Raw genomic sequence first — 14,232 nt, 5'->3', positions numbered from 1 at the left:
GTTTGCTAGTCGCCAATAATAATTTTATGCTCTGCGTGATGTTCCTGATCCTTGCCCAGGTTGTGATGTATGTTATTCCTTTTTTTTCCGCGTGGATATGGGGTCTGAGATTGTATATCTGACATGGAATATACGGGGTATTAAGACCCCCCGTAAGAGAATCAAGGTATTTTCTCAGATTAAAAGGTATCATCCCCATATTGTAGCACTCGTGGAGACACATTTGACCAGAGATACAGTTAAATATACACAAAAGCCGTGGGTGCAATGGTCCCTTCACGCATTCCATACTAGCTATTCCAGAGGGGTCTCTCTGTTGATACATAAGAATGTTAGGTGGGAGGCTAGGGAAGCACGACGTGATCCCGAAGGTCGCTTTGTTTTTGTACATGCCTTTATTAATATGCGAGAATATGTGATATTATGTGTTTATAATCCACCCCCGGCTAATATATCGGTTCTCCGCATGGCAATGGGTTTCTCCCTAAATTATCCTAATGCTAGCGTTATTTGTAGGGGAGATTTTAACTTAGTCATGGATAATTTTAAAGACAGACTGAGACTAGATGGAGGGGTATCTGGGGGACCTCCCCCTCAGTCCCCCTCTCAATTGGCGCTATTTATGAGCAGTAGCGGATGGTTGGATCTGTGGAGGACACGCCACCCTGAGACAAAAGAATATACCTGTCATTCATCAACTAAACAGTCTCTATCTCGTATAGATTACATATTTGGATCTAGTGACTTGGCATTATGGGTGGATAGTATCGAACATGGTAATAGGGGAATATCAGATCACAGTCCAGTTATTCTCAAATTTAAATTTGGTCAGCCAAACAATCATATACCTTGGAAATTGAATCCCTTCTGGTTGAAATTGATAGATTCTAGTGATAGAACGGTTGATCAGTTGAACTGTTTTGTCTCAGTCCACCCAGACCCCTCAAATCTTAATCTCTTCTGGGATACTCTAAAGGCATATTTAAGGGGATGTTTGTCCTCCACAATTTCCTACATAAAAAGGGTGACGGCAGGGGAGGATGATGAGATGGAGCGGCGACTGAGAGATTCGGAGGCCGCCTATGTGGCTAGTCAGACCAGTGGTAACAGGGTGGAATGGCTTACCTCCCAAAGATTATACGCCCAACATATAGACACTAAATCGAAGCGTAAATTATTTTTTACCCGTCAATCCTATTTTGAATTGGGGAACCAGGCCAGTGCACTCCTGGCCTTTATAGTACGTCAGCATAATACCTCCAATACAATACTACAGATTCGTGCACTTGATGGTTCGTTGGTATCTTCTACTGACGAGATTCTTAGATGTTTTTGTAATTATTACAAGTCATTGTACGAATCTGGTAGTGGTTTTGGTGTCCCTGAGTGTATAGACTATTTATCGGACATAACGTTCCCCTCATTGAATCCAACCCAGCGGGCCTTTATGGAGGCCGAGTTTACTCTGGAGGAGGTGGAACATGCTATAATGGACATGGCTACCGGGAAGGCCCCTGGACCTGACGGATTTCCCGCTGAGTTCTATAAAAAATATCGGAACCATCTGGCACCACTTTTATTAAAGGTACTCCAGGGTATATGGGAGGGAGAGTTTATGCCTGAAACATTCTACGATGCAAATATTATTGTACTTAAGAAGGAGGGAAAGGACCCCCTAGAGTGTGGGTCATATCGCCCCATATCATTGGTGAACGTAGATTATAAAATCTTCACTAAAATCTTGGCCACCAGACTAAATACGATCATACTAGACCTCATACACCCAGATCAAACAGGCTTTATGCCCGGGAAAAGTACCTCCATCAATATTAGACGGGTCCAGTCAGTGATTCAATATAGCTCTTTAGAACTGGATAATAACTGGGCACTGGCGTCACTAGATACGGCCAAGGCATTCGACTCCCTTGAGTGGCCTTTTCTATCCGCATGCCTACGGAAGTATGGTTTTGGGGACAAATTTATTAGAGGGATAGATACACTATATAGGAATCCTAGGGCACGGGTCATTGTGAATAACTCTATCTCTGATTCTTTTACCTTGCACAGGGGAACCCGTCAGGGATGTCCTTTATCCCCGGCTCTCTTTGCCCTCGCGATAGAAGCCTTAGCTATACGCATAAGGTCCTCTACAGATATCAAGGGAATTACTATTGCAGATCGTGTGGATAACATCGGTCTTTATGCCGATGACATGATCATATTTATGGATAAAATAGAAGAAACCCTACCGCAGGTAATAACGACCATCGACAAATTTAGTAAATTCTCCGGTCTCTATATAAATTGGGACAAGTCTGCCCTGATGCCTCTGTCTCACGTTCCGATGCCCTGTCTCGAAAATCTCTCGTCACTACCTGTAGTCTCCAGTTTTAAATATTTGGGTATTCATATGTCCCAATATAGTCGGCTAGACCTACAACTTAATATTCACCCACTATTAGACCTGGTCAAATCTAAATTTATAACCTGGAGCAAGCTTCCCCTCTCTGTTGCAGGTCGCATCAATTTAATTAAAATGATATTGCTCCCCAAACTTAATTATTGTCTTCAACACAGTGCTATGCCAGTACCCAAGTCTTTCTTCGCAAATTTAAATTCCCTGACTACATCCTTTATATGGGGAAAGACCAGACCCAAACTTAAACTATCTACTCTACAGAGACCAAAAAGGGGGGGTGGGGCGGCTTTGCCAGACTTTTATCTGTACTATCTTGCCGGACAGGCTAAGGCACTGAGCAAATGGATGCCTAATAGCTCTTTACCTAATTCAGAGAGTCATTTGCTCCATTCTGCCCGGATTGATTGTCCATTGGGATTTTTGGAAACGGACAGGGTCAATGCTCCCCGTTTGCTGCCTCTGCTTCGACTGGCGAGATTGATATGGAGACAAATCAAAAAAATTATTAAATTTGCAGATGTAATAGCTGAAATGCCATTATGGCATAATAGTAGAGGAGAAACTATTATGGCATAATAGTTATCTTCCAGAGCTACTCGATCACCCATCTACTGAGTTCTGGATCTCACATGGTGTTCTTTCGGTGGGCAATATATATGACCAAGGAGTCTTGGTATCCTTCGAGCAGTTACAAGACACCTACAATATCCCAAGATCTCAGTTTTTCCGTTACTTACAGCTAAGGTCAGCTTTTCAATCATATATGCGAAATATAGGTGTGGGTCGAACGATCTCGTCTCTACCTCTGATAGGCATTCTCAAGTCACAGGGTCCTCAGGGACTCATCTCCTCTTTATATACATATTTGCTATCCGTGGGTGATGGATCTACTATTGACTCCCTTAAAAAGAAATGGGAGGGACTTCTTTCCGATACATTGGGAGAGGAGTGGGAAGATATTCTAGAGTCTCCAACTAAAGTTTCTCCTTCAGTTAATAACAGGATGACCCAGCTGTATATTGTACATCAGACCTATTTAACCCCAACGCGACTCTTTAAAATGGGTCGCCTCCATTCGTCAGATTGCTTGCGATGTCATGCACGGGATGCAGATTTTATTCATATGATTTGGAGGTGCCCGGTAATTTCTCATTATTGGAAAGAGGTCACAACACTATTAACATCCTTATTGTCAATCCCTGTGCCACTTGAGCCATTGACCTGCTTATTCGGAGTGTGGGATGCAGAAGCCTGGGATCACTATACTGGGATCTTTCTTCGAGAGACGCTCTTCCTAGCGCGGAAGGTGATGGCGTTAAGATGGATGGGTGGTTCCTCCCCGTCTCTCAGAGTTTGGATTGACTTGGTGAACTCGGTCATCCCATATGAGAGAACACTATACCAAAACAGGGGGTGCCCAGGTAAATTCGAGAAAATCTGGGGTAGATGGAACTCCTCTCATCATACTCTGTAATCTGCGCTGATTAGATGCGTACATGGGGGAATGGGCTTGTGGTTTTTGGAGCATCGCTTGTGGAGTAGGATTCAAATCTGCTTTTCCTTTTGGCGACTTATTGTTTACTGTTTACGGTTAAAAGTTGTATAGTAGATATTATGTATTTTATAGGTGCTAATGATTTAGCATGCACAGTTTATTACCCCTGTAAGTTCTGGATATGATGATATTCTGTAACTATTGTATTCGGTGGTATAATTAATGATGATAAATGCTAATGTATGCATTATTTGTTTATTCTGGAATCAATAAACGAATTTAAAATAAAAAATAAAATAAAAAAGGTTGAAAACTCTGCTGTGCATAATAATTTGGAACATGCATTTTGAGTGTTTATTTTTTTTTAAAAGATACTGTTTTCATAGGCAGTTTGTTCCAAAACATTGCAATTATACTAGAATAGTAGATGACTGGAAAATAACAATGACTGCAATTCAGATAGGTAATTTAGAGAAAATATGAGGAAATATTATCTGCATAATAATTTGGAACACAGTCTAGATCCAAAAAGAATGCTTACCGAAGAGTGACCATCAGACGCTCAGCAGGTGTAATGGAGAATCTGCAATAGGTATCACTCCTTCTTATTAGATGTTCAACCTGCTCCACCAATACATCAAAGTTCTCAGATTTCATCCGCACATAGCTGAAAAACTTGTCGGGGTCTCCTCGTAGCTCCATGTATAAAGTAGAAAAGACTCCCCGCGTCATTCTCTGTGCCGTGATGGGGTGGATCCACAAATGGCGTCGGCGCAGACGCATGACACGCTGTCTCTCTCGCTCCTTCTCAATAACAATTGCTTTCAATCGATTCGCCTCCACGATGAAATCCACGTTGTTCTGCAGAATCTTCGCAATAATGCCATCCATCTTGCTCTGTATCTTGCTCCTCTCAAACCTGTCACAGATGGGCTGTAGGAACACTGTATATATAGTTTTCAGCGGGCCAATCACCTTTTTAGCCTTACAGGGGGCGTTTCTAGAAACCAGATCCGTCAAAATCCGGTTGAAAAACCGGACGAAACGGATGACAACCGGATGAGACGGATCCGGTTTCTCGCCGGATCCGGACACCTGATCCAGCTGAAAAACGGATCCGTCTCATCCGGTTTTTACAAAATAAGCCGGATCCGGAACCGGCATGCGGCGAAAAACCTGATGTGTGAAAGCAGCCTAAGAGAATCTATCAGTAGGTTTATGCTTCCCCATCTGAGAGAAGCATAAAGTAGGGGCAGAGACGCTGATTCTAATGCTGTGTCACTTACCGGGCTTCCTGGTTGCACTCTTATCTGCTGCAACTTTGATAGTAATCTGAAATGAAAAACTGTGCAAGATTAGAACAGGGAACAAAATAACCTATAAAACACATTATGTAAAGGGAGTGTAATGTTCCTAAAATAATCTGTGATGAGCTCCTGCCATGTAGACCTACTTATTCATAAGCTCTATATAACCCCGCCCCACCACTGATTGAAATCTTTCTGCCTATGCACAGTGAACACAGACAGCTGTCAATCAGTGGTGTGAGCGGGATTCTACAGAGCTCAGCATTTCAATGACTAGCATCTCTAATGCAAGTTGAACAGTAATTTTATCAGAACTGCAGCAGGAAGCCCAGTAAGTGACACATTGCAGGAATCAAGGTCTATGCCATTATTACATGCTGCCCTCAAATTGGGAAGCACAAATCTGGTGACATCTTACCTTTAAGACTACTGACAGCTAAAGTGAATAACACAGATTGTCTTATGACAACAGCATCTGCCAAGGCTTGGGATATATTTTGCATCAGGTGAATAGTCGGTTATTGACATTAAAGGTACTTTACACCTTTAGTTTCATTTTTTTTCTTACTTAAATGCATGTAAAATTAGGGCTAAAAATCATTTTTGCATTTGGGTTTCATTAACAATTTTGCACTGTTTGGCTTTTTACAGGCTCTTTTCCTTGTTTCCTTCACATTTAACTTTGATGTGGTCTGGGATCGCAATTTAGTTGACAGGTACTAAGAAAAAGACAGAAATATGAGTTAGAAACTTTATGTCAGACAATTATAGAGAGCCCATGAGGTGTTCTCCGATAACTCATTTTACAGCCAGCAATGGACAGTGCTTCAGAGCGGCTACAGAACACAAGCGCTGCAAACATTTTTAATAAAACCCAATTACAAAAATTATTTTTAACCACCATTATATTCATTTAAGAAGAAAAAAAGTTCCACCCGTGCCAAAGGTAGACAACGCCTTCAATATGTTTGAACAACCTGTAGATGTCCTGGTATGCGTGGATCCCCCCGTAGCTGTCCTCGTATGCGTGGCTCCCCACCTGTAGCTTTCCTGGTATGCATGGATCCCCCATAGCTGTCCTGGTATGCGTGGCTTCCCCCTGTAGCTGTCCTGTATGCGTGGCTCCCCCGTAGCTGTTCTGGTATGCGTGGCTCCCCCCGTAGCTGTTCTGGTATGCGTGGCTCCCCCCGTAGCTGTTCTGGTATGCGTGGCTTCCCCCTGTAGCTGTCCTGGTATGCATGGATCCCCCCGTAGCTGTCCTGGTATGCGTGTCTCCCCTCCGTAGCTGTTCTGGTATGCGTGGCTCCCCCTGTAGCTGTCCTGTATGCGTGGATCCTCCCTGTAGCTGTCTTGGTATGCGTGGATCCCCCCCATAGCTGTCCTGGTATGCGTGGCTCCCCCCTGTAGCTGTCCTGGTATGCGTGACTCCCCTCCGTAGCTGTCCTGGTATGCGTGGATCCCCCGTAGCTGTCCTGGTATGCGTGGCTCCCCCTGTAGCTGTTCTGGTATGCGTGGCTCCCCCCGTAGCTGGCCTGGTATGCGTGGCTTCCCCCTGTAACTGTCCTGGTATGGGTGGATCCCCCGTAGCTGTCCTGGTATGCGTGGCTCCCCCCTGTAGCTGGCCTGGTATGCATGGCTTCCTCCTGTAACTGTCCTGGTATGCGTGGATCCCCCTGTAGCTGTCCTGGTATGCGTGGCTCCCCCTGTAGCTGTCCTGGTATGCGTGGCTCCCCCCCGTAGCTGTCCTGGTATGCGTAGCTCCCCCGTACCTGTCCTGGTATGCGTGGCTCCCCCCGTAGCTGTCCTGATATGCGTGGCTTCCCCTTATAGCTGTCCTGGTATGCGTAGCTCCCCCCTGTCGCTGTCCTGGTATGCGTGGCTCCCCCTGTAGCTGTTCTGGTATGCGTGGCTCCCCCCGTAGCTGGCCTGGTATGCGTGGCTTCCCCCTGTAACTGTCCTGGTATGGGTGGATCCCCCGTAGCTGTCCTGGTATGCGTGGCTCCCCCCTGTAGCTGGCCTGGTATGCATGGCTTCCCCCTGTAACTGTCCTGGTATGCGTGGATCCCCCTGTAGCTGTCCTGGTATGCGTGGCTCCCCCTGTAGCTGTCCTGGTATGCGTGGCTCCCCCCCGTAGCTGTCCTGGTATGCGTAGCTCCCCCGTACCTGTCCTGGTATGCGTGGCTCCCCCCGTAGCTGTCCTGATATGCGTGGCTTCCCCTTATAGCTGTCCTGGTATGCGTAGCTCCCCCCTGTCGCTGTCCTGGTATGTGTGGCTCCCCCCTATAACTGTCCTGGTATGCGTAGCTCCCCCCCCCCCCCCCCGTAGCTGTCCTGGTATGCGTGGCTCCCCTCCGTAGCTGTTCTGGTATGCGTGTCTCCCCCCGTAGCTGTTCTGGTATGCGTGGCTCCCCCCTGTAGCTGTCCTGGTATGCGTGGATCCCCCGTAGCTGTCCTGGTATGCGTGGCTCCCCACCTGTAGCTGTCCTGGTATGCATGGCTCCCCCCCGTAGCTTTCCTGGTATGCGTGGCTCCCCTCCGTAGCTGTCCTGGTATGCGTGGCTCCCCTCCGTAGCTGTTCTGGTATGCGTGGCTCCCCCTGTAGCTGTCCTGGTATGCGTGGATCCCCCATAGCTGTCCTGGTATGCGTGGCTCCCCCTGTAGCTGTCCTGGTATGCGTGGCTACCCCCGTCGCTGGCCTGGTATGCGTGGCTTCCCCCTGTAACTGCCCTGGTATGCGTGGATCCCCCTGTAGCTGTCCTGGTATGCGTGGCTCCCCCCCCCCCGTAGCTGTCCTGGTATGCGTAGCCCCCCCGTACCTGTCCTGGTATGCGTGGCTCCCCCCATAGCTGTCCTGATATGCGTGGCTTCCCCTTATAGCTGTCCTGGTATGCGTAGCTCCCCCCTGTCGCTGTCCTGGTATGTGTGGCTCCCCCCTATAACTGTCCTGATATGCATAGCTCCACCCCCCGTAGCTGTCCTGGTATGCATGGCTTCCCCCTGTAACTGTCCCGGTATGCGTGGATCCCCCTGTAGCTGTCCTGGTATGCGTGGCTCCCTCCGTAGCTGTCCTGGTATGTTTGGCTACCCCTATGGCTGTCCTGGTATGAATGGTTCCCCTAGTAGCTGTCCTGGTATGCATGGCTCCCCCGTCGCCTCTCTGACCTTTCCCAGCGCCTGCGCACGGCAGTACTTTACTCTTCCCTCAACACGGCAGAGAAGTTTACCTGCACAGGAGCGCTATGCAGGGGAGCGATGAAGCAGGAGGACGACATTGCAAGAATATGGAAGGCGCCGGACCCGTACCTGCGACACCCATTGGACCAGACCGCACAGGACCGCCCCCCGGGAGAGTATAATATAACTTATTTTTCTTCACTTGCAGGTCGGACGGGGGCTTATCTACAGCATTACAGAATGCTGTAGATAAGCCCTGAAAGGCAGTGGCCGCATCTTATAGCGGCAAAATCTGCTGACAGGTTCCCTTTAAGTGCCTTCTCTCCATTACAATAATGCCAAACATGAGTGAGGCCGCTTACTGTGGTTTAGGCACAGTGGGGCTCAGAAGGAGTGGGGCATTTGGATTTTATTTGAGGGGATGGGAGCCACGTCGCTTTTCCAGAGACTTTGTAACCTGGGAACACCCTATAGTTCCAGTGACAGATGACGGACCTGAGTGGGGCTGGTTTTGTGCAGAATAAATTAAGGGTTTTATTGGTAACATTTTGGGGTACATAATATTTTTCAATCGCTTTCAGAATAAGGCTGGATCATATTCTTGTGTTCTACGCTAAACACTTACCTTTGGGTTTCCGTGTAAATCCCACAAAAGTGAGATTCAAACTAAACCCTGAACTGAAGCACCCACCATGAGGCAGATAGAGACATTGTACTGCGTTTGGTGTCTGCCCGGTGGTATCCATCTTTTTAGGCGTGCACAGATCTGTGGTCGCCCACAAATGTGAGCTAAAAATACAACTAAAATGATAGAACACAGCCAGAACACAGACCAGTCCAAAGTGACTCCATCTGCCTCATAAGTGAGTGGTTACATCCGGGGTTTTATCTGAATCACAGTTTGGGGGAATTTAAATGGAAACGTCGGCGTAAGTGCTCAGCGGAGTGCACAAAACATATGTGAGCAGAGCCATATTCCGATTTTTGGGAGGTAGAATGAACAAATAGACAGCAGTACAAGAATAGTTGTAATTTTTATTTTTGCGCAGTTCACTGTACGGTTTAAGCGATAAGGGGGATTTATTCTTCGGGTCAGTGCGATTACATCAATACCAGATTTATAGCATTTTTTTTAAGTTTGCTGCTATCACACAGTAAAAATGCTTTTTGATAAAAAGTAGTTTATGAGAACTGTAACTTTTTTCTTTTTCTTTTTTGGCAAATTATACTGTTTGAGGGCTTACCGTATATACCCGAGTATAAGCCGACCCTCCTAATTTTGCAAAAAAAAATGGGAAAACTTATTGACTCGAGTATAAGCCTAGGATGGGAAATGCAGCAGCTACTGGTAAATATCAAAAATAAAAATAGATAAAAGTAAAATTGATTGAGACATCAGTAGGTTAAGTGTTTTTGAATATCCATATTGAATGAGGAGCCCCATACAGTTCATGATGGGCCCCAAAAGATGCTCCATACAAAATACGCCCCATATAAAGCTCCATAGCATAATATGACACATATGCTGATCCATAAGGCTATGTGCACACGTTGCGGATTTCCTGTGGATCATCGTTTTTTTCCGAGCGGAAACGCTGCAGAACCGCAAGTGATTTACAGTACAATGTAAATCAATGGGGAAAAAAAAAAATGCTGTGCTAATGGTGCGGAAAATTCCGCACTGAAAACGCAGCAGTTTCAAAAAAGGACCATGTCAGATCTTTTTGCGGATCTGCAGCGTTTCTGCACCCATTGACTTGCATTGATTATGTCAAATCTGCAGCAAAACCGCAGGATCTGCGGTTTTGCTGCGGAGTTGGGTGCGATAAACGCTGCAGATCGGGAGGGGGAAGAGTATGTGGGCGGAGACTATGTGTGTGCGGGGAAGATGTGCGTGTCTGTGTGCGGGTATTTGTGTGTGTCTGCGGGGCTGTAGGTGTGTGTCTGCGGAGGTCTGTGGGGATTGCAGGGCTGTGTGATCGCGGGGCTGTGCCGGGATCGCAGGGATCACAGGGCTGTGTGTGTGTGTGTGTGTGTGCGGGTCTGTATGTAGGCAGGCATCGTCCAATGGGACTACTAGTCCCATCCGGCTATGCCTGCTACAGTGACAGGTAGCCGAATGATGGAACAATATAGTCCCATCATCCGGCTACTGTGTTGAAGTGTAAAAAAATAAATAAATAACACATACACACATATACAGTACATACACTACATACAACATAGAGTACATACTCACCAATCACCTTGATCCCGAAGCCCTCGATTCTCCTGTAAAAAATATTAAAATAATAAACCAACAATATACTCCCTGACCTGCAGAAATCCAATTAATACAGGTGTCCCACGACGATCTCCCGTTGAGAGAAGCCACATCAGCTGATGCAACCGCTCTCCAGGGGCTCCGGGATACAATGACGGAAGGTATCCTTCCGCACTGTATACCTCCGCCGCTGTAAGTACAGTATAGTTCATACTGTCACTTGCGGCACTGCTGTGTGGGAAAATTCCCACACAGCATTTCAATAAAGTGAGAGCAATTAACTACAGTAACCTCTTCAGTGAGCCATTGGTTGCTGTCAGTGTGTCACTGGAGGCCCTATAGCGCAGTGACATCACCCGATGTCACTGTTCTATAGGGGAAATCGTCGTGGGACACTCGTTAATTGGACTGCGTCGGACAGGGAGTATACGGTTGGTTTATTATTTTTTATTTTTTGCAGGCGATCGAGGGCGTCGCAGGAATTAGGCGCGGTTGTAAGTATGGTCAAATTAAGAATATTAAAATACTTTTTTTGGGCTTTTTTTTAACTCTTTCACTACTATAGGATTAGTAATTGATAGGCATCTTATTGATGCCTCTCCATTACTAACCAGGCTTAATGTCACCTTACAATATACAGGTGACATTAACCCCTTATTACCCCATATGCCATCGCTACAGGGCAGTGTGAAGAGAGGCTGAGAGCCGGAATTTTCGCATCTTACTTTACATTTCTCGGGTGGCTGCGGGCTGGTATTTGCAGCCATGGGGAGGGGGGGGGGGGCAATATCCATGGTCCCCTTCCTAGGCTATGAATATCAGCCTGCAGCTGTCTGCGTAGCCTTTCTAGCTATAAAATATAGGGGGAACCCACGCCATTTTTTTGGGGTTCCCCTATTTTAATGGCGAGTAAAGGCTACGCAGACAGCTGCGGGCTCATATTCATAGCCTGGGAAGATCCATGGGTATTACCAGCTTCCCAGGCTATAAACATCAGCCCCCAGTCACTGGCTTTCCCACTCTGGACTTGAAAATTGCGCGGGAGCCAACGCAAGTTTTTTTTTTAATTAACCCCTTCACCCCCAAGGGTGGTTTGCACGTTAATGACCAGGCCAATTTTTACAATTCTGACCACTGTCCCTTTATGAGGTTATAACTCTGGAATGCTTTAACGGATCCTGGTGATTCTGACACTGTTTTCTTGTGACATATTGTACTTCTTGATAGTGGTAAAATTTCTTTGACATTACCTGCGTTTATTTGTGAAAAAAACGGAAATTTGGCGAAAATTTTGAAAATTTCGCAATTTTCCAACTTTGAATTTTTATGCAATTAAATCAGTGATATGTCACACAAAATACTTAATAAGTAACATTTCCCACATGTCTACTTTACATCAGCACAATTTTGGAACCAAAATTTTTTTTTGTTAGGGAGTTATAAGGGTTAAAAGTTGACCAGCAATTTCTCATTTTTACAACACCATTTTTTTTTTTAGGGACCACATCTCATTTGAAGTCATTTTGAGGGGTCTATATGATAGAAAATACCCAAGTGTGACACCATTCTAAAAACTGCACCCCTCAAGATGCTCAAAACCACATTCAAGAAGTTTATTAACCCTTCAGGTGTTTCACAGGAATTTTTGGAATGTTTAAATAAAAATGAACATTTAACTTTTTTTCACACAAAATTTACTTCAGCTCCAATTTGTTTTATTTTACCAACGGCAACAGGAAAAAATGGACCCCAGAAGATGTTGTACAATTTGTCCTGAGTACGCCGATACCCCATATGTGGGGGTAAACCACTGTTTGGGCGCATGACAGAGCTCGGAAGCGAAGGACCACCATTTGACTTTTCAATGCAAAATTGACTGGAATTGAGATGGGACGCCATGTTGCGTTTGGAGAGCCCCTGATGTGCCTAAACATTGAAACCCCCCACAAGTGACACCATTTTGGAAAGTAGACCCTCAAAGGAACTTATCTAGATGTGTGGTGAGCACTTTGACCCACCAAGTGCTTCACAGAAGTTTATAATGCAGAACCGTAAAAATAAAAAATCATATTTTTTCACAAAAATTATCTTTTCGCCCCTAATTTTTTATTTTCCCAAGGGTAAGAGAAGAAATTGGACCCTAAAAGTTGTTGTACAATTTGTCCTGAGTATGCTGATACCCCATATGTGGGGGTAAACCACTGTTTGGGTGCATGGCAGAGCTCGGAAGGGAAGGAGCGCCGTTTGACTTTTCACTGCAAAATTGACAGGAATTGAGATGGGACGCCATGTTGCGTTTGGAGAGCCCCTGATGTGCCTAAACATTGAAACTCCCCCACAAGTGACACCATTTTGGAAAGTAGACCCCCTAAGGAACTTATCTAGAGGTGTGGTGAGCACTTTGACCCACCAAGTGCTTCACAGAACTTTATAATGCAGAGCCGTAAAAATAAAACAAACATTTTTTCCCACAAAAATTATTTTTTAGCCCCCAGTTTTGTATTTTCCCGAGGGTAACAGGAGAAATTGGACCCCAAAAGTTGTTGTCCAATTTGTCATGAGTACGCTGATACCCCATATGTGGGGGGGGAACCACTGTTTGGGCGCATGGGAGGGCTCGGAGGGGATGGAGCACTATTTGGAATGCAGACTTAGATGGAATGGTCTGCAGGCGTCACATTGCGTTTGCAGAGCCCCTAATGTACCTAAACAGTAAAAAGCCCCCACAAGTGACACCATTTTGGAAAGTAGACCCCCTAAGGAACTCATCGAGATGTGTTGTGAGAGCTTTGAACCCTCAGGTGTTTCACTACAGTTTATAACGCAGAGCCATGAAAATAAAAAAATAAAAATGTCCCCAAAAACTATTTTTCAGCCCCCAGTTTTGTATTTTCCCAAAAGTAACAGGAGAAATTGGACCCCAAAAGTTGTTGTCCAATTTGTCTTGAGTAGGCTGATACCCCATTATGGGGGGGGAACCACCGTTTGGGCGCATGGGAGGGCTCGGAAGGGAAGGAGCGCCATTTGGAATGCAGACTTAGATGGAATGGTCTGCAGGCGTCACATTGCGTTTGCAGAGCCCCTAATGTACCTAAACAGTAGAAACCCCCCACAAGTGACCCCATATTGGAAACTAGACCCCCCAAGGAACTTATCTAGATGTGTTGTGAGAACTTTGAACCCCCAATTGTTTCACTACAGTTTATAACGCAGAGTCGTGAAAATAAAAAATATTTTTTTTTCCACAAAAATTATTTTTTAGCCCCCAGTTTTGTATTTTTCCAAGGGTAACAGGAGAAATTGGACCCCGAAAGTTGTTCTCAAATGTGTTCCGAGTACGCTGATACCCCATATGTTGGGGTAAACCCCTGTTTGGGCGCACGGGAGAGCTCGGAAGGGAAGGAGCACTGTTTTACTTTTTCAACGCAGAATTGGCTGAAATTGAGATCGGACGCCATGTCGCGTTTGGAGAGCCCCTGATGTGCCTAAACAGTGGAAACCCCCCAATTATAACTGAAACCCTAATCCAAACACACCCCTAACCCTAATCCCAACGGTAACCCTAACCACACCT

At 45.7% G+C, this 14,232-nt stretch overlaps 1 protein-coding gene across 9 annotated transcripts in view; it reads right to left on the bottom strand.

The window, feature by feature from the left end:
• SYNGR4 (synaptogyrin 4) overlaps positions 1-14,232 on the bottom strand; it is a 110,073-nt gene that overhangs the window by 77,150 nt on the left and 18,691 nt on the right. For 4 of the 9 annotated variants that reach the window (XM_077259505.1, XM_077259497.1, XM_077259502.1 and 1 more), the window contains exon 2: positions 5,201-5,246. The exons of 2 other annotated variants lie outside the window; for them this stretch is intronic. The gene's annotated coding sequence lies outside the window, so the exon portion shown is untranslated. Of the gene's footprint in view, positions 1-5,200; positions 5,260-10,634; positions 10,657-14,232 lie in introns of those variants that run through there. 3 more of the 9 variants (XM_077259496.1, XM_077259501.1, XM_077259498.1) reach the window with 2 other exon arrangements.

The sequence above is a fragment of the Ranitomeya variabilis genome, chromosome 4 (genome assembly GCF_051348905.1).
Source record: "Ranitomeya variabilis isolate aRanVar5 chromosome 4, aRanVar5.hap1, whole genome shotgun sequence".
In the NCBI taxonomy this organism is placed as follows: domain Eukaryota; kingdom Metazoa; phylum Chordata; class Amphibia; order Anura; family Dendrobatidae; genus Ranitomeya; species Ranitomeya variabilis.
The sequence above is the reverse complement of the archived record's forward strand: the minus strand, read 5'-3'. Positions and strand labels throughout refer to the sequence as shown.